The 23,770-nt window shown below is 55.2% G+C and overlaps 1 protein-coding gene across 1 annotated transcript in view; it reads left to right on the plus strand.

Moving 5' to 3' along the window:
• The window catches only part of LOC101958830 (regulator of G protein signaling 5), a 41,892-nt gene that overhangs the window by 11,602 nt on the left and 6,520 nt on the right, over positions 1 to 23,770 (plus strand). The window lies entirely within an intron of this gene.

The raw sequence follows: 23,770 nt of genomic DNA on the forward strand, positions 1-23,770 counted from the left end.
GTGGTGAGGTAGGAGCTCTGTGCAGGACCAGGCCAAGCCCAGATGTTAGGGTCCTCTAGGCTCAGGAGGGTGTGGGGAGGTAGGAGCTCTGTGCAGGACCAGGGCCAAGCCCAGATGTGAGGATCCTCTAGGCTCAGGAGGGTGTGGTGAGGTAGGAGCTCTGTGCAGGACCAGACCAAGCCCAGATGTTAGGGTCCTCTAGGGTCAGGAGGGTGTGGTGAGGTAGGAGCTCTGTGCAGGACCAGGCCAAGCCCAGATGTTAGGGTCCTCTAGGCTCAGGAGGGTGTGGTGAGGTAGGAGCACTGTGCAGGACCAGGCCAAGCCCAGATGTTAGGGTCCTCTAGGCTCAGGAGGGTGTGGTGAGGTAGGAGCTCTGTGCAGAACCAGGCCAACCCCAGATGTTAGGGTCCTCTAGGCTCAGGAGGGTGTGGGGAGGTAGGAGCTCTGTGCAGGACCAGACCAAGCCCAGATGTTAGAGTCCTCTAGGCTCAGGAGGGTGTGGTGAGGTAGGAGCTCTGTGCAGGACCAGGCCCAGCCCAGATGTGAGGGTCCTCTAGGGTCAGGAGGGTGTGGTGAGGTAGGAGCTCTGTGCAGGACCAGGCCAAGCCCAGATGTTAGGGTCCTCTAGGGTCAGGAGGGTGTGGGGAGGTAGGAGCTCTGTGCAGGACCAGGCCAAGCCCAGATGTGAGGGTCCTCTAGGCTCAGGAGGGTGTGGGGAGGTAGGAGCTCTGTGCAGGACCAGGCCAAGCCCAGATGTGAGGGTCCTCTAGGCTCAGGCTGGTGTGGAGAGGTAGGAGCTCTGTGCAGGACCAGGCCAAGCCCAGATGTGAGGGTCCTCTAGGCTCAGGAGGGTGTGGTGAGGTAGGAGCTCTGTGCAGGACCAGGCCAAGCCCAGATGTGAGGGTCCTCTAGGCTCAGGAGGGTGTGGTGAGGTAGGAGCTCTGTGCAGGACCAGGCCAAGCCCAGATGTGAGGGTCCTCTGGGGTCAGGAGGGTGTGGTGAGGTAGGAGCACTGTGCAGGACCAGGCCAACCCCAGATGTGAGGATCCTCTAGGGTCAGGAGGGTGTGGGGAGGTAGGAGCTCTGTGCAGGACCAGGCCAAGCCCAGATGTTAGGGTCCTCTAGGGTCAGGAGGGTGTGGTGAGGTAGGAGCACTGTGCAGGACCAGGCCAAGCCCAGATGTTAGGGTCCTCTAGGCTCAGGAGGGTGTGGTGAGGTAGGAGCTCTGTGCAGGACCAGGCCAAGCCCAGATGTTAGGGTCCTCTAGGCTCAGGAGGGTGTGGTGAGTTAGGAGCTCTGTGCAGGACCAGGCCAAGCCCAGATGTGAGGGTCCTCTAGGGTCAGGAGGGTGTGGTGAGGTAGGAGCTCTGTGCAGGACCAGGCCAACCCCAGATGTGAGGATCCTCTAGGGTCAGGAGGGTGTGGTGAGGTAGGAGCTCTGTGCAGGACCAGGCCAAGCCCAGATGTGAGGGTCCTCTAGGCTCAGGAGGGTGTGGTGAGGTAGGAGCTCTGTGCAGGACCAGGCCAAGCCCAGATGTTAGGGTCCTCTAGGCTCAGGAGGGTGTGGTGAGGTAGGAGCTCTGTGCAGGACCAGGCCAAGCCCAGATGTGAGGGTCCTCTAGGCTCAGGAGGGTGTGGTGAGGTAGGAGCTCTGTGCAGGACCAGGCCAACCCCAGATGTGAGGGTCCTCTAGGGTCAGGAGGGTGTGGTGAGGTAGGAGCTCTGTGCAAGACCAGGCCAAGCCCAGATGTTAGGGTCCTCTAGGCTCAGGAGGGTGTGGGGAGGTAGGAGCTCTGTGCAGGACCAGGCCAAGCCCAGATGTTAGGGTCCTCTAGGGTCAGGAGGGTGTGGTGAGGTAGGAGCACTGTGCAGGACCAGGCCAAGCCCAGATGTTAGGGTCCTCTAGGCTCAGGAGGGTGTGGGGAGGTAGGAGCTCTGTGCAGGACCAGGCCAACCCCAGATGTTAGGGTCCTCTAGGGTCAGGAGGGTGTGGGGAGGTAGGAGCTCTGTGCAGGACCAGGCCAACCCCAGATGTGAGGGTCCTCTAGGGTCAGGAGGGTGTGGGGAGGTAGGAGCTCTGTGCAAGACCAGGCCAAGCCCAGATGTGAGGGTCCTCTAGGCTCAGGAGGGTGTGGTGAGGTAGGAGCACTGTGCAGGACCAGGCCAAGCCCAGATGTTAGGGTCCTCTAGGCTCAGGAGGGTGTGGTGAGGTAGGAGCTCTGTGCAGGACCAGGCCAAGCCCAGATGTTAGGGTCCTCTAGGCTCAGGAGGGTGTGGTGAGGTAGGAGCTCTGTGCAGGACCAGGCCAAGCCCAGATGTGAGGGTCCTCTAGGCTCAGGAGGGTGTGGTGAGGTAGGAGCTCTGTGCAGGACCAGGCCAAGCCCAGATGTGAGGGTCCTCTAGGCTCAGGAGGGTGTGGTGAGGTAGGAGCTCTGTGCAGGACCAGGCCAAGCCCAGATGTGAGGGTCCTCTAGGCTCAGGAGGGTGTGGGGAGGTAGGAGCTCTGTGCAGGACCAGGCCAAGCCCAGATGTTAGGGTCCTCTAGGCTCAGGAGGGTGTGGGGAGGTAGGAGCTCTGTGCAGGACCAGGCCAAGCCCAGATGTGAGGGTCCTCTAGGCTCAGGAGGGTGTGGTGAGGTAGGAGCTCTGTGCAGAACCAGGCCAACCCCAGATGTTAGGGTCCTCTAGGCTCAGGAGGGTGTGGTGAGGTAGGAGCTCTGTGCAGGACCAGGCCAAGCCCAGATGTGAGGGTCCTCTAGGCTCAGGAGGGTGTGGTGAGGTAGGAGCTCTGTGCAGGACCAGGCCAAGCCCAGATGTTAGGGTCCTCTAGGGTCAGGAGGGTGTGGGGAGGTAGGAGCTCTGTGCAGGACCAGGCCAAGCCCAGATGTTAGGGTCCTCTAGGCTCAGGAGGGTGTGGGGATGTAGGAGCTCCGTGCAGGACCAGGCCAAGCCCAGATGTGAGGGTCCTCTAGGGTCAGGAGGGTGTGGTGAGGTAGGAGCTCTGTGCAGGACCAGGCCAAGCCCAGATGTTAGGGTCCTCTAGGCTCAGGAGGGTGTGGGGATGTAGGAGCTCCGTGCAGGACCAGGCCAAGCCCAGATGTGAGGGTCCTCTAGGGTCAGGAGGGTGTGGTGAGGTAGGAGCTCTGTGCAGGACCAGACCAAGCCCAGATGTTAGGGTCCTCTAGGGTCAGGAGGGTGTGGTGAGGTAGGAGCTCTGTGCAGGACCAGGCCAAGCCCAGATGTTAGGGTCCTCTAGGGTCAGGAGGGTGTGGTGAGGTAGGAGCACTGTGCAGGACCAGGCCAAGCCCAGATGTTAGGGTCCTCTAGGCTCAGGAGGGTGTGGTGAGGTAGGAGCTCTGTGCAGAACCAGGCCAACCCCAGATGTTAGGGTCCTCTAGGCTCAGGAGGGTGTGGGGAGGTAGGAGCTCTGTGCAGGACCAGACCAAGCCCAGATGTTAGAGTCCTCTAGGCTCAGGAGGGTGTGGTGAGGTAGGAGCACTGTGCAGGACCAGGCCCAGCCCAGATGTGAGGGTCCTCTAGGGTCAGGAGGGTGTGGTGAGGTAGGAGCTCTGTGCAGGACCAGGCCAAGCCCAGATGTTAGGGTCCTCTAGGGTCAGGAGGGTGTGGGGAGGTAGGAGCTCTGTGCAGGACCAGGCCAAGCCCAGATGTGAGGGTCCTCTAGGCTCAGGAGGGTGTGGGGAGGTAGGAGCTCTGTGCAGGACCAGGCCAAGCCCAGATGTGAGGGTCCTCTAGGCTCAGGCTGGTGTGGAGAGGTAGGAGCTCTGTGCAGGACCAGGCCAAGCCCAGATGTGAGGGTCCTCTAGGCTCAGGAGGGTGTGGTGAGGTAGGAGCTCTGTGCAGGACCAGGCCAAGCCCAGATGTGAGGGTCCTCTAGGCTCAGGAGGGTGTGGTGAGGTAGGAGCTCTGTGCAGGACCAGGCCAACCCCAGATGTGAGGGTCCTCTGGGGTCAGGAGGGTGTGGTGAGGTAGGAGCACTGTGCAGGACCAGGCCAACCCCAGATGTGAGGATCCTCTAGGGTCAGGAGGGTGTGGGGAGGTAGGAGCTCTGTGCAGGACCAGGCCAAGCCCAGATGTTAGGGTCCTCTAGGGTCAGGAGGGTGTGGTGAGGTAGGAGCACTGTGCAGGACCAGGCCAAGCCCAGATGTTAGGGTCCTCTAGGCTCAGGAGGGTGTGGTGAGGTAGGAGCTCTGTGCAGGACCAGGCCAAGCCCAGATGTTAGGGTCCTCTAGGCTCAGGAGGGTGTGGTGAGGTAGGAGCTCTGTGCAGGACCAGGCCAAGCCCAGATGTGAGGGTCCTCTAGGGTCAGGAGGGTGTGGTGAGGTAGGAGCTCTGTGCAGGACCAGGCCAAGCCCAGATGTGAGGATCCTCTAGGGTCAGGAGGGTGTGGTGAGGTAGGAGCTCTGTGCAGGACCAGGCCAAGCCCAGATGTGAGGGTCCTCTAGGCTCAGGAGGGTGTGGTGAGGTAGGAGCTCTGTGCAGGACCAGGCCAAGCCCAGATGTTAGGGTCCTCTAGGCTCAGGAGGGTGTGGTGAGGTAGGAGCTCTGTGCAGGACCAGGCCAAGCCCAGATGTGAGGGTCCTCTAGGCTCAGGAGGGTGTGGTGAGGTAGGAGCTCTGTGCAGGACCAGGCCAACCCCAGATGTTAGGGTCCTCTAGGCTCAGGAGGGTGTGGTGAGGTAGGAGCTCTGTGCAGGACCAGACCAAGCCCAGATGTTAGGGTCCTCTAGGCTCAGGAGGGTGTGGGGAGGTAGGAGCTCTGTGCAGGACCAGGCCAAGCCCAGATGTTAGGGTCCTCTAGGCTCAGGAGGGTGTGGTGAGGTAGGAGCTCTGTGCAGGACCAGGCCAAGCCCAGATGTTAGGGTCCTCTAGGCTCAGGAGGGTGTGGTGAGGTAGGAGCTCTGTGCAGAACCTGGCCAACCCCAGATGTAGGGTCCTCTAGGGTCAGGAGGGTGTGGTGAGGTAGGAGCTCTGTGCAGGACCAGGCCAACCCCAGATGTGAGGGTCCTCTAGGCTCAGGAGGGTGTGGTGAGGTAGGAGCTCTGTGCAGGACCAGGCCAAGCCCAGATGTGAGGGTCCTCTAGGCTCAGGAGTGTGTGGTGAGGTTGGAGCTCTGTGCAGGACCAGGCCAAGCCCAGATGTTAGGGTCCTCTAGGCTCAGGAGGGTGTGGGGAGGTAGGAGCTCTGTGCAGGACCAGGCCAAGCCCAGATGTGAGGGTCCTCTAGGCTCAGGAGGGTGTGGTGAGGTAGGAGCTCTGTGCAGGACCAGGCCAAGCCCAGATGTTAGGGTCCTCTAGGCTCAGGAGGGTGTGGTGAGGTAGGAGCTCTGTGCAGAACCAGGCCAACCCCAGATGTTAGGGTCCTCTAGGGTCAGGAGGGTGTGGTGAGGTAGGAGCTCTGTGCAGGACCAGGCCAAGCCCAGATGTGAGGGTCCTCTAGGCTCAGGAGGGTGTGGTGAGGTAGGAGCTCTGTGCAGGACCAGGCCAAGCCCAGATGTGAGGGTCCTCTAGGCTCAGGAGGGTGTGGTGAGGTAGGAGCTCTGTGCAAGACCAGGCCAACCCCAGATGTTAGGGTCCTCTAGGCTCAGGAGGGTGTGATGAGGTAGGAGCTCTGTGCAGGACCAGGCCAACCCCAGATGTTAGGGTCCTCTAGGGTCAGGAGGGTGTGGTGAGGTAGGAGCTCTGTGCAGGACCAGGCCAACCCCAGATGTTAGGGTCCTCTAGGCTCAGGAGGGTGTGGGGAGGTATGAGCTCTGTGCAGGACCAGGCCAAGCCCAGATGTTAGGGTCCTCTAGGCTCAGGAGGGTGTGGTGAGGTAGGAGCACTGTGCAGGACCAGGCCAAGCCCAGATGTGAGGGTCCTCTAGGGTCAGGAGGGTGTGGTGAGGTAGGAGCTCTGTGCAGGACCAGGCCAAGCCCAGATGTTGGGTCCTCTAGGGTCAGGAGGGTGTGGGGAGGTAGGAGCTCTGTGCAGGACCAGGGCCAAGCCCAGATGTTAGGGTCCTCTAGGCTCAGGAGGGTGTGGGGAGATAGGAGCTCTGTGCAAGACCAGGCCAAGCCCAGATGTGAGGGTCCTCTGGGGTCAGGAGGGTGTGGTGAGGTAGGAGCTCTGTGCAGGACCAGGCTAACCCCAGATGCGAGGGTCCTCTAGGCTCAGGAGGGTGTGGTGAGGTAGGAGCTCTGTGCAGGACCAGGCCAAGCCCAGATGTGAGGGTCCTCTAGGCTCAGGAGGGTGTGGTGAGGTAGGAGCTCTGTGCAGGACCAGGCTAACCCCAGATGTCAGGGTCCTCTAGGCTCAGGAGGGTGTGGGGAGGTAGGAGCTCTGTGCAGGACCAGGCCAAGCCCAGATGTTAGGGTCCTCTAGGCTCAGGAGGGTGTGGTGAGGTAGGAGCTCTGTGCAGGACCAGGCCAAGCCCAGATGTGAGGGTCGTCTAGGCTCAGGAGGGTGTGGTGAGGTAGGAGCTCTGTGCAGGACCAGGCCAAGCCCAGATGTCAGGGTCCTCTAGGCTCAGGAGGGTGTGGTGAGGTAGGAGCTCTGTCAGGAATTTGAAACACAGAACACATATATATATTTCTCATTGTGCCGCAGAGCTACCCCTGGCCTCTGGCTTACAGTCGATTATAACAGTCAATAGGTGCTGGCCCTGAGTTAGGGTACCCTTTCTTTTCCAACTGTTCAGCCTGCCCTGCACATGTGGAGACCTTCTTAGGTGGAGGGAATCATATCTGCGCTCTCTCCCATCCTGTTGGTCAGATGAAAGGCTGGGTGCTGCCAAGAGCCCCGCAGTCCTGGCTTGAGCTGAGACCTACGTCTCCTGCCCTGAGCCTTCCAAGTGTTCAGTGATGGCAGGCTTCCTTCCTCCTCACTGCCTTCTCCTGCCGTTGCCTTGGCTTCTTCCCTTTATTATACCCGGATCTCTACTCAGGGGGTGGCATTAGTTTTGCTCATTCTGTGGCCTCTGCCGTGGGCCCTTGCCAGTCCCCAGGAGCCTCCTGCATCACCCTGCTCCTGCAGTGGCCAGTGGCTTTGCCCAGGTGCTGAATGAGGGGCTACTTGTACCACTGCACCATACAGGGCACTGGGGGTTTTTCCAGAGAGAAGGCACAGTGCCCCAGACCCTCAGGGATCTCCTTCTCCCAGGCCTGTCGGGGCAGCCCTAGTCCTCTGACTACTGTGTCGAGATGGGAAGTAACGTGGGTGAGATGGAACATCAAGGGAACAGCCTCGTGCTGGGAAAGCATCCTCCGCCCTCTTTCCCAGATCCACCAGCGTGGGGGCCTCTGCTGTAGCACTCCTGTGCTGAGCCCATGGAGGCTGGACCAGCCTGTCCTGCCTGTCTGCACTCCACCCCTTTAGACAGCCCATGTGTTAGTTCCCGTTCCATGTCTCTATCAAATCATTACTCTGAAGATGATCTCTGCCCGTCGGGGGTTATGGGTTTCAAATTGAACTCCTGGTCTGCACAAGTGACAGCCAGCCTTGCAAACCTGTGCGGTGCCTTCCTGTTTCTCATGGGACTCTGAGCACTGGTGCTAACCCTGGAAAGTGAAGCCCATGGTCAGTATCTGACCTGTCTAGATGCCCGCGGCCTCCAAGGTTCCAGCCTCAGCTCACTCCCTGCTGTGTGCAGGAGGAAGATGTCCAGAGTCAGCCCAGGTCTGCCTGGCTGCAGACTCTAGGTCCACCGTTTTGTGCTCCCGGGTGGCCATGCCCAACAAGGACAGGGATATCTCCTTCTAGACCCGGGATGTCCTGCTGATGGCAGGTCCTACTTCAATGTGCCATCAAATTCCCACAATGGAGACCCTCTCATGAGATGAGACATTTGCTGTGGGTATGCCTTTGATAGGTTTGGTTGGAAACAGGAGTACAGCAACTGACCCACTGCTTGATTCTTCCATCACCGCTGGGGAAGCTGCAGGCCAACCTCTGGTCTGAGCTGTTCCCCCTTCTTTGGCTGGGGTGGCACCCTCAGCTGGACACTGTCCATTCATCTTAGAAGTGCTGTCCACTAGCCCAGCATGGCTTTGTCAGCCAGTCGAGTGCTCATGGGCACGGTCCAGGTGATGGCAGAATCTGCAGCTCTCACACTGTGCCAAAATAGTTCTGGGGAAAAAGGCTCCGTGGGTCCGTCTCCTCCTTGCGCCCTGGAAGCACGATTCTGTGTAAGTTCCCCCAGCTCACAAACTACCTGCTCTGCACAGCCGCCCACGAGAGGGCTTGCATATGGCCCAGACCTGGTGTTCAGGGCTCAAGACTCCTTTTTGTTCAAGGGTAGAGAGATGGTTTTGACTAATGTCCAGTGGCAAGGTAGGACATGCCCCTCCGAGGGAATCCTCTAGTATGTGTTGTGGCAGCACTGGTGGGAGGTCCTTGGGCTCTTGTCAGAAGCCCCAGGGTGCGTAAAATGGTGGACAGAGGGTGCAGCCAGGCAGCCCTGGGCTGAGTCTGGGCATCTCCCCCTGCACATCCCAGGCAGAGTCTCGCTGCACCGACAGTGTCGTGGACCTGCGAAGAGCGTCCTCAGTCGGCAGGGCTTAGACATCGATTTCAGTGTCTCTGGTTTTACAGTCAGGAAACAGGTCCCAGCTGCATGTGATACCAGGCAAGGTCCAGCACGTGAGCCACTTCACAGAGCCTGTTCAGAGTCCAGCTCTGGGAATCTGTCGACCTTTCCATTCTTACGTGTCTCTGAGGAAACGTGACACTTCTGACTCCCCGATCATTTTACCTACTCATACAGAGGCTCTGGATCCCCTGCCGGGGCCAAGCCCAGCCCCGTGCCCTGGCCCCTCCTGATCTGGTCTCCACAGAGTGGTCCAACTTTTGCTCCAGGCAGTTTTGCAGGTCAGGTTCCTGATCATAGTTATTGTCTCCTGGTTTTTAAAACTTCTCCAACCTGGAAAACAGGGGCCTGTGTGGGGCCCTCTAATGTGGGAGGATCATGGGGCTTCTTGTCTCCAGCCCTCCGGGTGTCACACAGGACTGGCTTCCAGCCATCGATGGCCCTTGTATTCTTCTATCCTCCCTCCTCTTTGTTATGTCCAGTGTTGCACTGGCCCACCTCATTTCTTGATGACCTTTTAAACATTTCGACCTTGGAGAAGAGTCTGGCTCTGCCTTCCAAACTCTTCCCTCCGTGTCAATCAGTCTGCTGTCTTATTGGCACCTGTAAGACACTCAGGAGGAAGCAGTGAATTTGGCGAGGCTTCCTGGTTCTTGCTCCCCCTGCAGCAGTAAGGTGGGGAGCATTTGCCATGCCCAGGAAGCAGGCCCACTCTGTGGGTGGACACTGAGAATCACACGGCCAGCCTGCACACTCACATGCTGTGCTCATCCGCTGCCACCTCTGGGATCCGTCACTTGGCATTCCTGCAGGAAGAGGGATGGTCACTGTGTTCCTCAGCAGTCCTGCAGGTGGGGGGACCCGGCCACAGCCGCCTGCCCCGAGACCAGGCACAGCCTCTGTAGAGGCCTGCTAGCCCCACCCGCTGCAGGAAGCTCCTCAGGAGACTGAATTCCCTCCAGAACCCACAGCAGCCCCTTGCCCTGAAGCCCCAGACATCGCTTGGCTTCACCACCCCACCCTGGCTACCTCTTGGTGACCAGAGGTACTTTTGCTGTCTGGGTGAATTTTCCCTTTGCCAGCGGCTTCTAGGTTGGTAGTGAAAGCTCAGGCAGACCCACCTCTGGGCTGGTCTGCAGTGGAGGTCTGCCCAGCACTGCCTTTCCTTTAGCTACTGCAGAAAAGAGTAACCCAGGGTGGACGGCAGCCACTCTCACCGCATCTGCTGCAGGATCAGTGGACACCCCACAGGCACGGGTCTCTTCCAGCGCCCCTGGTGGCTGTACTGGGGGCTTCATGGCCACTCACTTCCTGTTGTAGCTGTGGCCCTGGGGAAAATGAAAGTTGGGTTTTCTCAAAATTCTCACCAGAAGGCTCAGAAATCCTTTACTTTAGAAAACCGCCCCCACTCTGTCACTGTCCAGATTCACTGACCATAGTCCTGCCTGGGTTCCTGCGGGGCCAGTCGGGGGCTGAGGTGTGAGTGTGGAGGGCAGGACAGCTGCGGGGAGGAGCATCAGGGAGCAGGCCCTGCCTCATGGCCACTTAGGGCAGGGGAAGGAGCGATAGCTCACATGGAGACCATCCAGGGAGAAGGCACAGCACTCTTCAGTCACACGGGGCACGCCGCAGGGATGGGGGAGCTGATGGACCCCCGCCCTACACAGGGCGTGTCCACCTCCCCAGTCCGCACCCAGCTGGGGACCACAGACAGCCTGTCCCTTTCCCACAGATGGCAGGCAGGTCTGCACTGCTGTGGTGACGTGTCCAGGCTGAGGAGAAGCCTCTGGGTTCACAAGTCACCTTTATTTCACTTCACCTGATGGGCTCTGATTCACAAATTTGGCTTTATATTCATACTGCTGTGTCGTTAATTTCACAACATTTACTCTTCTGTTAACACCGGGCTTTGGCTTTGGTGACTACACTGCAGCCTTTAAGGTTTTCCTTTTCCCACATTTTTACGTATCAGATGCATTTAGCTGCCAGTTAGACTGTCTGAGGACCTGAGCAGTATGTGCAGAAGCCCAGACACTGAAATGAGATGGGGTGGAGTCCTGCCGTTGCCTTTCACTGTGTGAACTTGGGCAAATAATCTGGTTCCTCCGGGTCTGTGTCCTCACGGGCACAGGATGCCTGGGAGCAGCAGCGGAGGTGCTGAGGGCCAGTCGGCTGGAGAGTGCTCTTCCTCTCTGCCTGCCCCAGGCCTGGCCCAGAACAGGCAGCCATCTCCACCTCCCCTCAGAGCTGCAGAGCGGGCACAGGACGGGACCCAAGGGAGAGGGCCCACTGCGAGGACCAGAGAGGGACAGTCACAGAGAGCCACCTGCCCGGGGTCGGCTGGGGCTGGGAGGCTCCTCTGGAAAAGTCCTGAGCGTGTCTTTCTCAACTCTGACCTCTTGTAGGGATCATTAGCTGATATTTACTCAGAATCCCTTGCCCTGAGCTTTCTGGATAATTTAAGAGTTGGTAAATGGATGCTTACACATCGCTACTTACTTGTTTGATTATTTAAAAAAGTGTGAACCACAAACGGTAGCCGTGCCTGAGATCCCCGTGACTCAGGAGGCTGAGGCAGGAGGATGGCAAGTTCCAGGCCAGCCTGGGCAGTTTAGTGAGGCTCTGTCTCAAAGCAAAATAAAAAGGTCTGGAGTGAGCTCGTGGCAGAGTGTTTGCCAGCGCATGCTGGGTCCTGGGTTTTATCCCCAGCACCAAAAAAACCAGCTGCACTTTCTGTATGCAAGGCTCTAGGGATTAATTCAGACAGCACACACGTACACACGTGTAAAAACCAGGCTATGTGGACAGGTCTGTAACGGAGGCCGTCAGACATGTCTGGTTTGAGCTTTTGGGCCAAGGACAGAGGAACAACAGTGGGCACAGCTGGTCCAGGAGGAGGCCACAGGCTGGAAGCAGATCAACTGGCCCAGGAGCAAATGGGCAGAGCCTGGCCTTAGGTGTCTACAGGGTCTCTCTGAGGAGCAAAGGCTGAGTGCTCCTTGGAGTCAACTTGCCCCACGGCTGTAGCCTTGCCGCCGGCTGAGTTATTCTCAGACAGGGCTGGAGGTCTCAGGCAGAAGGCCAGCACCACCTGCAGGTGCATCCCACACACCCACTGGAGGCCAAGGGAGGAAGACATCTTTGCCTCTCCTTACTTGGAAGGCCATCCGCATGCCTGGACCACGGCTCCATCCTTTACCCTCACAACCAGCAGTAGCATCTTCCAGTACTTCTGCTTCTCATCCCATGACCCTGGCCCTCCTGCCTTGCCCATCATGACCCTCTGACCACCCGAAAGCCCAGCATAACCCCCACTGCAGATCCCCCACTTGACACCTATTGCAGAATTTTTTTAAAACTTTCTTACAGTTAGCAGCACTTCTTGCCCTATTTTTCTCAGATTCAACTTTGGTATTTGATATTTTCTGCAAAGCCCCTTCCTGTCCAGGCACTGAGACCTGGGTGTCACTGGAGGGCCATTATGGCCCAGCCAGGACCATGGGGGAAGGGGAACCTTCTCGGTGCAGGCCTGGTCTTTTCAAAGTTCAACCTTGTGGTTTCCTCCTGGAAGTCGCGGTTCTTCCCTTGTCTCTGAGTTCCCAGGTCTTACTCCTTGGTGTGTTTGATATCCAGCAAGGGTCCGTCATCACCACTTGCTTTTCTGATACATGAAGTCATCTCTTCACTTGCCTCAGTGGCACTCGAGGGAGCTCAGCCTCGGGCTGGTGCGACTCGGGGCACTGGTGAGACTGGGCTTCCACGGGTGGCACTGGTGACCTCTACCTGGCTCTTACCCTCTGCTTCCACTCAAAGCCTGGTCTGGTCTGGGGCTCAGCTACCCCTGTTCAGTGACCACCATGTGGGCGGCTGTCAGTCTTGTACTCGATGTGTGACAGTCACCTGGCAGACTGTACTGCGGAGGGGGGAAGCTGGAGGGGTGGTTTCAGAATGCTGGGGAGAAATTTCCAGGAGTGTGATCCTCAAATACGGGCATGGACCTTGAAAACCTCTTTAAAATTCCCAGGAAGTGTTTTAGATCTAAAAGTGTGAGCTTCTATTGAACTTTGGGAGGAAAACCTACCGAGCTGGGAGAGGCTTTGGGTACAAATGTTCCCTTCTTTCCTGGCATGCAGAGCCTCAGCCAGGTCAGACATGCCCAGATACCTGCCTACCCAGGAACCTTTCCTAGTTCTCCCCAGGGAGAAGCTGGTTCCCCAGGCTTTTAACTATTGCAGAATTTTTTAAAACCTTCTTACCGTTAGCAGCACTCTTTACCCTATTTTTCTCAGATTCAACTTTGGTATTTGATATTCTCTAATTTAATGCTCAGTAAGATGTGCAGAGCAGGTATTGTCAACCTCACAGCTTTGCCAGTGAACTCAGTGTGCTCTCTGGGCTGGGGTCAACCGCAGGGTGCCGACCCCAACCCAGCTCTCTGCAGCACATCTCAGCAGCATGCTGGGTACTGCTGTGCCCTGAGGGGGTGGAAGCTACAAGTAGGAAGGGTTTCCCCCGGTTTGGGAAATATCCCCATGGTTTCCAGGACAGCATGGCAAATAGCGGCTGCTGTGCTCAGGTCTTACAAGTAAATTAGTACAGAAAGCAGAGTTCTGGAGAGTAGGACATTTGGTAGGGCGACATTTTGGGACCTAATTCTACACTACAGAATGGGGTTCTTATTCTCATTGAGTCATCATGGGTTTGCTGAACATGCCCTTTTAGCCACGTGGCAAAGATACATGCCAAACAAAATGTCAAAATGTTGGTGGCTGTGAGTCTGCATCTCCACTGAGGCTCTGGGGCTGGACGTTATTGAGTGACAGGACTCAGGCGCGTGCTCACTGAGATCCACTAGCTCTACTCTCCTCCTCCTCCCTCCCTCTCCAGGCCCTGCCTCACTCTGGGTGCTTTTCTTTTGTCCTGTATGAAACAAGGTAAATGAAGGCCCACCTACAAGAAGCCCTGAATCCTGAAGTCCTTATTGGCCATTGAGAGAGGATGTGGAGATGCTCCAGGGCTGTGGGAGGACAGCATCTGGAGCAGCTCTCACGGGAATTTCCCCTGACCCTCCACCTTTGGGACCCAAAATAGCCACGGCGTCTGTCTGCCCCACCAGAGGACCATTTTCCCACAATTCATTATCTAGTTTTCAAACTGGATTTCCAAGTCTAGAAATCCTGCCAGTGACATTTTGAATAAGATGGGACTTGAAGGTCAGAGGAAGGGAGCTGTTTCTGTCCTGCCTGTGTGTCCCCCCCTGACCCCTCTCACTCCAGAGGAGGATGTCAGAGACAGGCCACAAAAGCCTGGGAATGTCTTGGTCTCCATGGGAACCCTTAGCTTGGGGAAAACAATACTATTTTTAAAATACATGGGGGTGATACTACAATGTGCCTGAGCCACCCAAGGTAGCTGCAGAGGCCTCTAGCTCACTACCTTTGTCCCTCCACCTCCGGTGCCCAGTGAAGGGCCAACAGCAATATTCTCAATGCTTTCAGAACGAGTCCCATAGTTATGCGGGGGAGATGTTCTGGAAGGAGCTCATCTTCAGTGCCCAGGGGATCTTTGTATTCCCCTTTCCACCCCATCCCACCTCATCCTATCCCATCCCATTCCACCCCATCTCATCCTATGCACGTGCCCCATCCTATCTCATTCCATCCATCCCATCCCACCCCATCCTATCCCATCCCACCCATCCCATGCCATCCCGTGCCACTCCATCCTATCCCATCCCACCCAAGTCACGCCATCCCGTCCCACCCAATCATATCCCATTCTATTCCATCCCACCCATCCCATCCCATCCAGCCATCTCATCCCATCTTATCCCATCCATCCTCTCAATCCATCTCATCCAGTTCTATTTCACCCTATCCTATCCCATCCCATCCCATCCATCCTATCCCAACACCCTATCCCATCCCATCCTATCCCATTCCATCTCATTCTATCCCATCCCATCCCATCAATCCTATCCCATCCTAGCCCATCCATCCTCTCCAATCTATCTCATCCCATTCTATTTCACCCCATCTTATCCCATCCCGTCCATCCCATTCATCCCATTCTATCCTATCCCTTCCCATCCCATCCTATCCCATCCCATCCTATCCCATCCTATCCCATCTCATTCTATCCCATCCGTCCCACTCTATCCCATCCCATCCCATCCCATCCTATCCCATCCCATCTATCCTATCCCATCCTATCCCACCCAATCCATCCCTCCTTCCTATGCAATCATACTTCATCCCTTCCACACATCTGTTTAGCATCTGCCCATTAGCCACACCTTCTACACCTTGCCCATGGGGGAGTGTCAGTAATAAGAAGTAGCCATGTGTTGGGTATTTTCTGTGCACTGAGTGTATTCTAAATGCTTGAGTGCATTGTTTTCCTCAGCCTCACAATGTGTCTATGAGGTAGGAACTCTATTATCGCCATTTTACCCAGGAAATGAGGACTTGAAATGAGGGAACCTGCCCAAGTCACCCTGCTGGTAAGGAGTTGGAACAAACCCAAGGCCTGGTGGCTTCTCCTCTCTGCCCCAGCAGCTAAAGCAACGTCAACCACTTACCACTGTTGAGATGCTCTGTAGAGACGCAGGCAGCAGGCCCTGCCTTGCTCCAGGAGGCTGTTCCCTGAGAATGTGAACACGGAACTCTAGGAACCAAGAAAATCTGCTGTCCTAGCTCTGCTGCTTACTAGCTATGAGAAGTGGAGGACATCTTCCAATTTCTGTGAACTCAGGTTTTCCACTTTTAAAATTGGAGCAAAGCAAATTAAAGACTCTCTAACACGGTTTAAAAATGCCTCCATCTTGTGATTTCACAGTAGGAAGGAGAGAAAACAGGCAAGGCTAGTGTGGCTTCAAAGGTCTGGGGAGGAGAGGGCTGTCTCACCCAGAGTATCAAAAGTTTCAAGCTGGTACCTAGGTGGAGGAAGGGAGCCGGCTGCAGGTGCTGAGGAGGCTCCAGGAGAGGGCAGGAGACACGGAGGAAGAATGGAGTGAGGTTAGGGAGGGTGGGAACACCTGTGGTTCTCATGCTCCTGGCCCAAGGTGCTCTGGGTGGGCCCAGAGTCTGTTCTCCAGGTGAATCTCCTGCCCTCTTATGGGAGGAGCCACTGTGGCTGTTGCTGGGACCCATCACAGGTGAGCAGGGGAGGTCTCCAGAGGCTGGTTCAGCAGTGAATGAAGATGGCGTTGAAGGAGAAGATGGAAAAAGTGGGGCTGAGGTCTCAGCCTCAGCCTGGAGAAGGGAGGTGCACTTAGGAGGGAGAGGATGGGCACACGCGGAGCACTTTCTAGGAGACAAGAGCCATGTGCATGCAGTTTATTAAGAAAGAAGAGGACAGTCTAATGGTGATACCATGGCTGCTGTTCCTGGAGCTCCCGGCACCAGCATGGTGGGGACTCATGTCGACTCAAGGCAGCTAGGTGCATGCCTGTTACTCATTGAGAAGTGGCCTCACCCAGGCACTGTAGTCCCACAGAGGAGGAAACAGGCAAAGGGGTGTGCAGAAGCTCACCCAGAGTCACACCTTCAGGAAGGAAGATCTGGGTAACTGGCACCAACATTCTTGCTCTTTGCCACTGGTATTCCATCGCTTGTCTTTAGGGGATAGAGCTTGGCTTTGGTGTTATTTTGGTTTTCTGGACAAGAGTGCAAGGCTCCACGTGGCTCTCTCCAGGAACAGCCTTGGCAAGGTGCAGATTAGGGCCGTGCAAATGCTGCCAGCTACATCACCATCACCCGGGTCAGGACGTTCACTGCAGTTGAAAGACGCATTCCTGCCAGGGGCAGGGAAGAGAGTGGCTGCCCTCAGCAGGTTGCTGGTGACCCTGATCATGGCCAGAAATCTGGGACATGCCTAGTAATATCAATGCACCATTCAAATGTCATGGCATCTGTATGAAATGGCTGGTATCTGGTCTCCTGCTGACCTCACCTGGGTGGGAATTCCGCCGCACTCCCTGTCCAGGTGGTGAGGGGCTAGTGAGCTCCCTTCCCTGTTCGACTGGAGCAAGCCCTGTCCAAGGAGCCTTTCTGCACTTCCAGGAGGCTGGTTCCTTAATGATTCTAATTAATAATAATAATTCTGATTAATAATTCTAGAAGGATGCATGGCTGTTTGTTTTCTGTGTGAAGCTCCATTCTATGTCTGTCCTGCAGGTTGGGTTCCAGTCGGATTCCTGGTGCTAGGGGTACCGCTTCTCGGTCCCTCTCTGTGGTGCGGCCAAGGTGTGCGGTGTCGGGTGACAAGCTAGAGAACCTACATGGCTGCTGTGGCCTTGCCCCAGGGTGCCCCTCTCTCCCCTCTTGGTTTTCCTGCTTTTTTCTTATCACTCATTGAGAAGTGGTCTTCTCCGTCCTCTTTGGGGATAAGCTTGCATTTCTCCCCAGGGAGTTCTGGGTTGGGAACAGGTGGGAATGGCTCCTGTCCACATCATCTTCTCAGAGACAGGAGCACAAATGCCTGGAGTCCTACAGCAAGAGGAAAGTGCACACAGAGGGACACTTGAGCGGGCCCCTCAGGGAGGAGGGCCATTGTCGGCAGAGTGGCTCAGGTGGCCTGTGTTCTGTCCCTGGCTGGAGGAGTGGTGGCCAATGGACCTGGCGGAGTCCTTGATGGTGGGTTCAGGGGTTGTGTGATCAGACGACTGGGACCTCACCTGGTTGTGCACCCTTGGACATCTCAAGACCCGGGAGACAGGGTGTGTTTCTCCCAGGTGACCAGGAAGCAGTGGACCGTCCTCCTGTGCTGTTTCACAGGACACTGTCTCCTGGTGTTTGAAGCCTAGCTTTCTTCTTACCTTCCACATGTGGAATCACCAGGAATCACATCTGGCTTATCTTAATTCTTCTCACATTCGTGTCTTTGATACATTACCAAGAAAGTCAAATTTGAGGAGATAGTCCATTCACCCACTGAGGAGGGACAGAGCCTAAGGAATCAAACGTGACTCCCCAGGAACAGGAAACGCCTCAAGGCAGCTAAGTGCATGCCTGTTACCTAAGTGGATGAGTGGCAAGAAGGTTGGTGACAGCAGTGGCACAACACTGGTCATGACTTGAGTGCCAATCCTGTGCCAGGCGCCAGGGAGATCTTGCAACGATGCGTTACTTCTTGCACTCCTCCCACTCCTCCTACAGCAGCATTCAATGTCACCATCACTTCTGGGGCTGATGGATCTAAGGCCCGGAGATATGGCAGAATCTGCACAAGGTCCCTCAGATAGTAAGAAGCCTGGAAGATGAGCCCACATCAACTTGCTCATGACCGACTCCAGGTGTTTTGGGTAGATACCTATAACTATTAGTAGTCAGTGGTAGGCTGAGGGCTAAGTGCACCTTTCTGCCCTCCTGTGGCTGGGGCAGCTGTTCCCAGAGTGGTGTCCCCGGTCCAGATCTTCCAGAATCAGTGCCAAGATTGAAGGGAGCCCACTGTCTCCCACACAGGAAGCTCATTGCCAGCGCCGTGTTGCTGACTGGCAGAGTGTATGGCCTTGATCCTGACCAGGTTGGCCGAGACACAGAGCAGTCACCTCGGGAGTGTGACCTTCCCACAGCTGCTGAGGGCCACTAAGAAATGCATTCCAGACTAGGGCCAGCAGAAAGGTCAGCTACTGCCCAGATGTCCACTGTGCAATGACAGCCAGCTCCCACTACAGCCAGCTTGAATTATAACCAGCCACAGTTACAGCCAGCACAGTTACAAACAGACACAGTTACAACCAGTCTCCTTTACAATCGGCCATCGTTTTTCATGGTTCCCATTCCTTGTTCTGTGTCTGTCTCACCCAACTAGAACATAAACTCCTGGAGAGGACTGTTTTATATCCTGGGGAATTTCAAACATGTCATAGTGAATGGCAAGGGTCTGGCATTCAGTAAGCATATTTTTATCTTGACTAAATGAATGAGCAAAAGGAGAAGCTCTGTGAGACAAGGCTATGGTGTTTTAAGGTGAGGTCAGCTTTGCTGCCCAGGCCAGCTTGGAACTCATGGGCTCAAGGACTCCTCCACCCTTAGCTGGGACAGCAGGTGCTGGCCCCGCAGTCCTGACCCAAAGCCAGCTTGTTCAAGCAGTCTGGACTCCCCAGCCTCTTCCTTCAGGCTGCCCGTGAGGGGCTTGGTGGCAGCAGCAGAACTGAGAGCTCTAGAGAATGCAGCTGTGGTGAGGAGGACGCACTGAGGGGGGCCTTAGGGCACTGTGGGAGCTGCAAGGGCTGAAGGGTAAGTGCTTCCCATGGATACAGCCAACAGGGCTGACTCCTGCTCCCTCAGCCGCCTGCATGCCTTAGGCATCAATATCCAGCCCCAGCACATGAGGAAGGACTCTGTGTCCTTGGAGAGATGGCAACTGTATCACAAGTCACTAACACATCTGTGCCCTGAGGTCTCCCACCTTCCTCCACCATTCTATCATTGGACCAATGAAGAATGGTTCCCACTAACTGACCATAAAGCTATTTGCCACCCTCCACCATTCTATCATTGGACCAATGAAGAATGGTTCCCACCAACTGACCATAAAGCTATCTGCCACGTCCCTCCGGTTAATTACGTGTCAGCTAGGACAGTGATACAAGCCGCCACTGTCCTGCACCAGACCTCTGCTAGGACAGTGATACATGCTGTAGCACCCTGTCCTGCACCAGACCTCTACTAGGACAGTGATACAAGCTGCACCCTGTCCTGCACCAGACCTCTGCTAGGACAGTGATACAAGCTGCACCCTGTCCTGCACCAGACCTCTGCTAGGACGGTGATACATACTGTAGCACCCTGTCCTGCACCAGACCTCTGCTAGGACAGTGATACATACTGTAGCACCCTGTCCTGCACCAGACCTCTGCTAGGACAGTGATTCATACTGTAGCACCCTGTCCTGCACCAGACTTGTGCTAGGATGGTGATACATACTGTAGCACCCTGTCCTGCACCAGACCTCTGCTAGGACAGTGATACATACTGTAGCACCCTGTCCTGCACCAGACCTCTGCTAGGACAGTGATACATGCTATAGCACCCTGTCCTGCACCAGACCTCTGTGCTTTCATACTCTGATAAAGCCCAAGCAGTGGGTAAATTTTATACAGTTCTAACAAAGGGGGTTAATTTGGAAAAAGGCAAGATGCCAAAGTGATAGATGTTCTTTCTCCACCCCTGTGAACCACTGCTGCTTTCTCCCTGCCTGAGAGCTGATCTTGATTTCAGGGGCTGTGTTCAGAGGACCCTGGGCTTGAGAATTGCCATCACAGAGCTGACCTAATTTCCACCCACATGCCCTTGTGCAGGTCCTGGAAGCTCACTAGCCCTGCTCGTCTCTCCTGAGCTCTCCCTGTCTCACAAAGTGCTCTGATCCCATGTCCTATCTGCCTCCAGCCCACAAGTCCTTCTTGGTGGCCTGGCGCAGTGAGCCAGTGTCCTCTGGGCTGTCATGTCTGGCAGTCCCTCTTGGGCTCCGTGTACCTCTGAGCTCAGTTACACAGGACTGGCTGGCCCATTTCCTCTTTCAGTTCTTGAGACCGATGGTAGCAAGTTTTGTAAACGCTTGCATTCATTTCCCCTGGGTGTTTGCTGAACTTTTAGGAGGCAAAGATGACATAGTCTTTCTGCCTATATGCAAATGTGCCTTTGTAGTGTTTCCTCTGAAGGAGCCTGGGCCCTAGGCTCTTGGGCTGGCTCATGCCTTCCTGGCCAGCAGGGGGCATCTGCAGCAGAGACTTCGGCTGCACTGAGTTTAATTGGCCAGTACCTTTCATTTTAATTTTGCAGCCCGCATACCTACACAGGGAGCAGATCCAAAACTGCTGAACCCTAGACTCACTCAAACCCTTTCAGTTGAAACCACTAATGTGAGTCGTCTCCAGAACGAGTGATCTTCCTCTGAGCCTTTAATCAAACTCTCACCTGGGCACTTCCCTTTGATTTCATTTCAAAACAAGTTTTTCCTTATAAAACAAAAGGAGAACAAGAGGGAGGACGATGTAGAAGGTATACAATCGTTTCCTGTTAACAGGCCTTAGTGACAGCCAGAAAGAAGTGCCTGGTGTGTTCAGAAACTGCCAGTAAGCAGGCCAGACAGCTGCTTTGACTCCAAGGTCAGCTAGGCTCCAGCTGATTTTTAAAGGGGAAATAATGCAGTGAGCTTGGGCTTTGTTGTAGTTTCCCTTGGTCCCGCTGCATTCCTGGAGTCCTATGGGTGCAGCTAAGAGGAGAGGAAGGGGACGAGGGGAAGGCATTCCAGAAGCCAGGAGGAAACAGGCCCGACGCTTTCCTCCTGAGACTGAGAAGTGCCCACGTAGGCGTGACTCCACCTGTGATTGCCCTGGATCCTGCACACCGACGCAGCCAGGCCTTGTGCCCCAGCAGGCTTCTAATTCAGCAGACTGGCATCCCCCACGCAGGCTGTCTCTGAGGGGCTGCTGGCAGCCCCCGGAGGGAGCAAGGCATCCGGAGCCAACAGGGCTTCCCCTCCCACCTCTGAGGCCAACAGGGGGAAAGTGGAATGTGACTTTCTTTATTTTTTAAATTTGTTCTTTTTATATATACATGACAGTAGAAAGCACCTGGGCATTATCCATACATGGAGTGTGACTTATTCTAATTAGGATCCCATTCTTGTAGTTGTGCATGATGAGGAGTTTCCCTGGTCGTGTGTTCACATATGTCCATAGGAAAGTGATGTCCGATTCATTCGGTCTTTCCTACTCCCATTCCTCCTCCCTTCCCTTTGTTCCCCTTTGTCTAATTGATGAACTTCTACTCTTCCCTCCCCTGATTGTGTGTTAGCATCCACATATCAGAGAGAACATCTGCCTTTGATTTTTGGAGATTGGCTTACTTCGGTCAGCATGATCATCTCTAGTGCCGTTCATTTACTGGCAAGTGTCATACAGTCATTCCTCTTTATGGCTGAGTGAAATGGAACGTGACTTACTACACATGATGAAATGTGAAACATGGAATGGAATGGAATGTGATTATCTGGAACGATTTTATAAACAGTTGATTTCCACATAATTCCATTAAAAAAAACAACTATAATTAAGTGACGACTGGAAATCTGACTCAAACGGATGGTAAAAGTTTTCTGTGGGGTATCTGGAGCACTTATCTACAACGTATAAACAGTGTATTCATGGGGAAAGCATAAATAAATAGTAACAGAAAACTTGAAACGAAAAGTGTTTATAAGACAGAGCCTGCTCCTGGCATAGGGAAGGTCTTTTAAGATGATTTTCCTTACTTCTGTGTCATAATTGCATTCATGTCAGATTTTCTATAGGCAAGAACAATGCAGAAAATCTCCATAATACCTCCCAGACTATGGTTCTGCATCAGGTGAAGACTGTGCACTGCTCCAGACACTGAGTGTGTCATGGTTCCTAAACACCTAGAGGTGCTTAGAGGACCTAACATCTGGGCTTGGCCTGGTCCTGCACAGAGCTCCTACCTCACCACACCCTCCTGACCCCAGAGGACCCTAACATCTGGGCTTGGCCTGGTCCTGCACAGAGCTCCTACCTCACCACACCCTCCTGAGCCTAGAGGACCCTAACATCTGGGGTTGGCCTGGTCCTGCACAGTGCTCCTACCTCCCCACACCCTCCTGAGCCTAGAGGACCCTAACATCTGGGCTTGGCCTGGTCCTGCACAGAGCTCCTACCTCACCACACCCTCCTGAGCCTAGAGGACCCTAACATCTGGGCTTGGCCTGGTTCTGCACAGAACTCCTACCTCACCACACCCTCCTGAGCCTAGAGGACCCTAACATCTGGGGTTGGCCTGGTCCTGCACAGTGCTCCTACCTCCCCACACCCTCCTGAGCCTAGAGGACCCTAACATCTGGGCTTGGCCTGGTCCTGCACAGTGCTCCTACCTCACCACACCCTCCTGAGCCTAGAGGACCCTCACATCTGGGCTTGGCCTGGTCCTGCACAGAGCTCCTACCTCCCCACACCCTCCTGACCCTAGAGGACCCTAACATCTGGGCTTGGCCTGGTCCTGCACAGAGCTCCTACCTCACCACACCCTCCTGACCCTAGAGGACCCTAACATCTGGGTTAGCCTGGTCCTGCACAGAGCTCCTACCTCACCACACCCTCCTGAGCCTAGAGGACCCTAACATCTGGGGTTGGCCTGGTCCTGCACAGTGCTCCTACCTCACCACACCCTCCTGAGCCTAGAGGACCCTCACATCTGGGGTTGGCCTGGTCCTACACAGAGCTCCTACGTCACCACACCCTCCTGACCCTAGAGGACCCTCACATCTGGGCTTGGCCTGGTCCTGCACAGAGCTCCTACCTCCCCACACCCTCTTGAGCCTAGAGGACCCTCACATCTGGGTTGGCCTGGTCCTGCACAGAGCATCTTGTTCTACAGCCTGCTGTGCTGGGCAGGGCAGAGCCAACCCACTGGGTTAGTGGTGAGAAGGTCTTGGGGAAAGAGCAGAAGGGATGGACAATGCAGAATGGACTCTCTTGGCAGTAGTTATTGTACCCCCTGGGCTAAGGAAAAGTGGGGTGTCAAATCTAGATATTTAATGCAGTGCTCTTCACTTCTCTGACATCCGTAATCACTCCTCCTGGCATTCTGTAACTTGAAGTTTTTCATGTGGTCTCCCTGTGGTTTGTGGAAAATAAGCAGAACCTAACTTAACTACAGGTTGACCCCACGGCTTCTCTGTCTCGCCTGGTTATGGTTAGCTTCCACTCAAAGAAAAATGTTAACAGCTCTATGAGGAAAAAGACCTAGATATTTTCAGCAAGTATTCTTGAATGTGTTTCATGCCAGCCTTTTGCCAGGCACAGGGGATGGAAGCCTTTAAGATTCCTACTTTCCAGGAGTTCTCTTGTCAAATTGGAAACAGACACATAATCATGAAAGTCATACAGTTTGACATCACTCTTACAAGCTGGGTGACGTGCCACAGCACCCAGGCGAGGACCATCTGGGTGTCTGCAGGGCTCGCTCCTTGGCTGGAATCAGAGATTGCTCAGGGCTCTTTATCTCAGTCCCGATAAAGGGAAGCATGACCTCAAGATTACCCTTAGGACTGAGAGTGAGAAGGCTGCATCTTGGAGGAGGGGAGTCCAGAACCGGGACTACATTCACGCCCTGAAATGCTGGCCACACAGGGCAGCAGACAGCTCTGGCAGGCCCGAGGCCACCAGTG

Source organism: Ictidomys tridecemlineatus, chromosome 10, assembly GCF_052094955.1.
Source record: "Ictidomys tridecemlineatus isolate mIctTri1 chromosome 10, mIctTri1.hap1, whole genome shotgun sequence".
Taxonomy (NCBI): Eukaryota; Metazoa; Chordata; class Mammalia; order Rodentia; family Sciuridae; genus Ictidomys; species Ictidomys tridecemlineatus.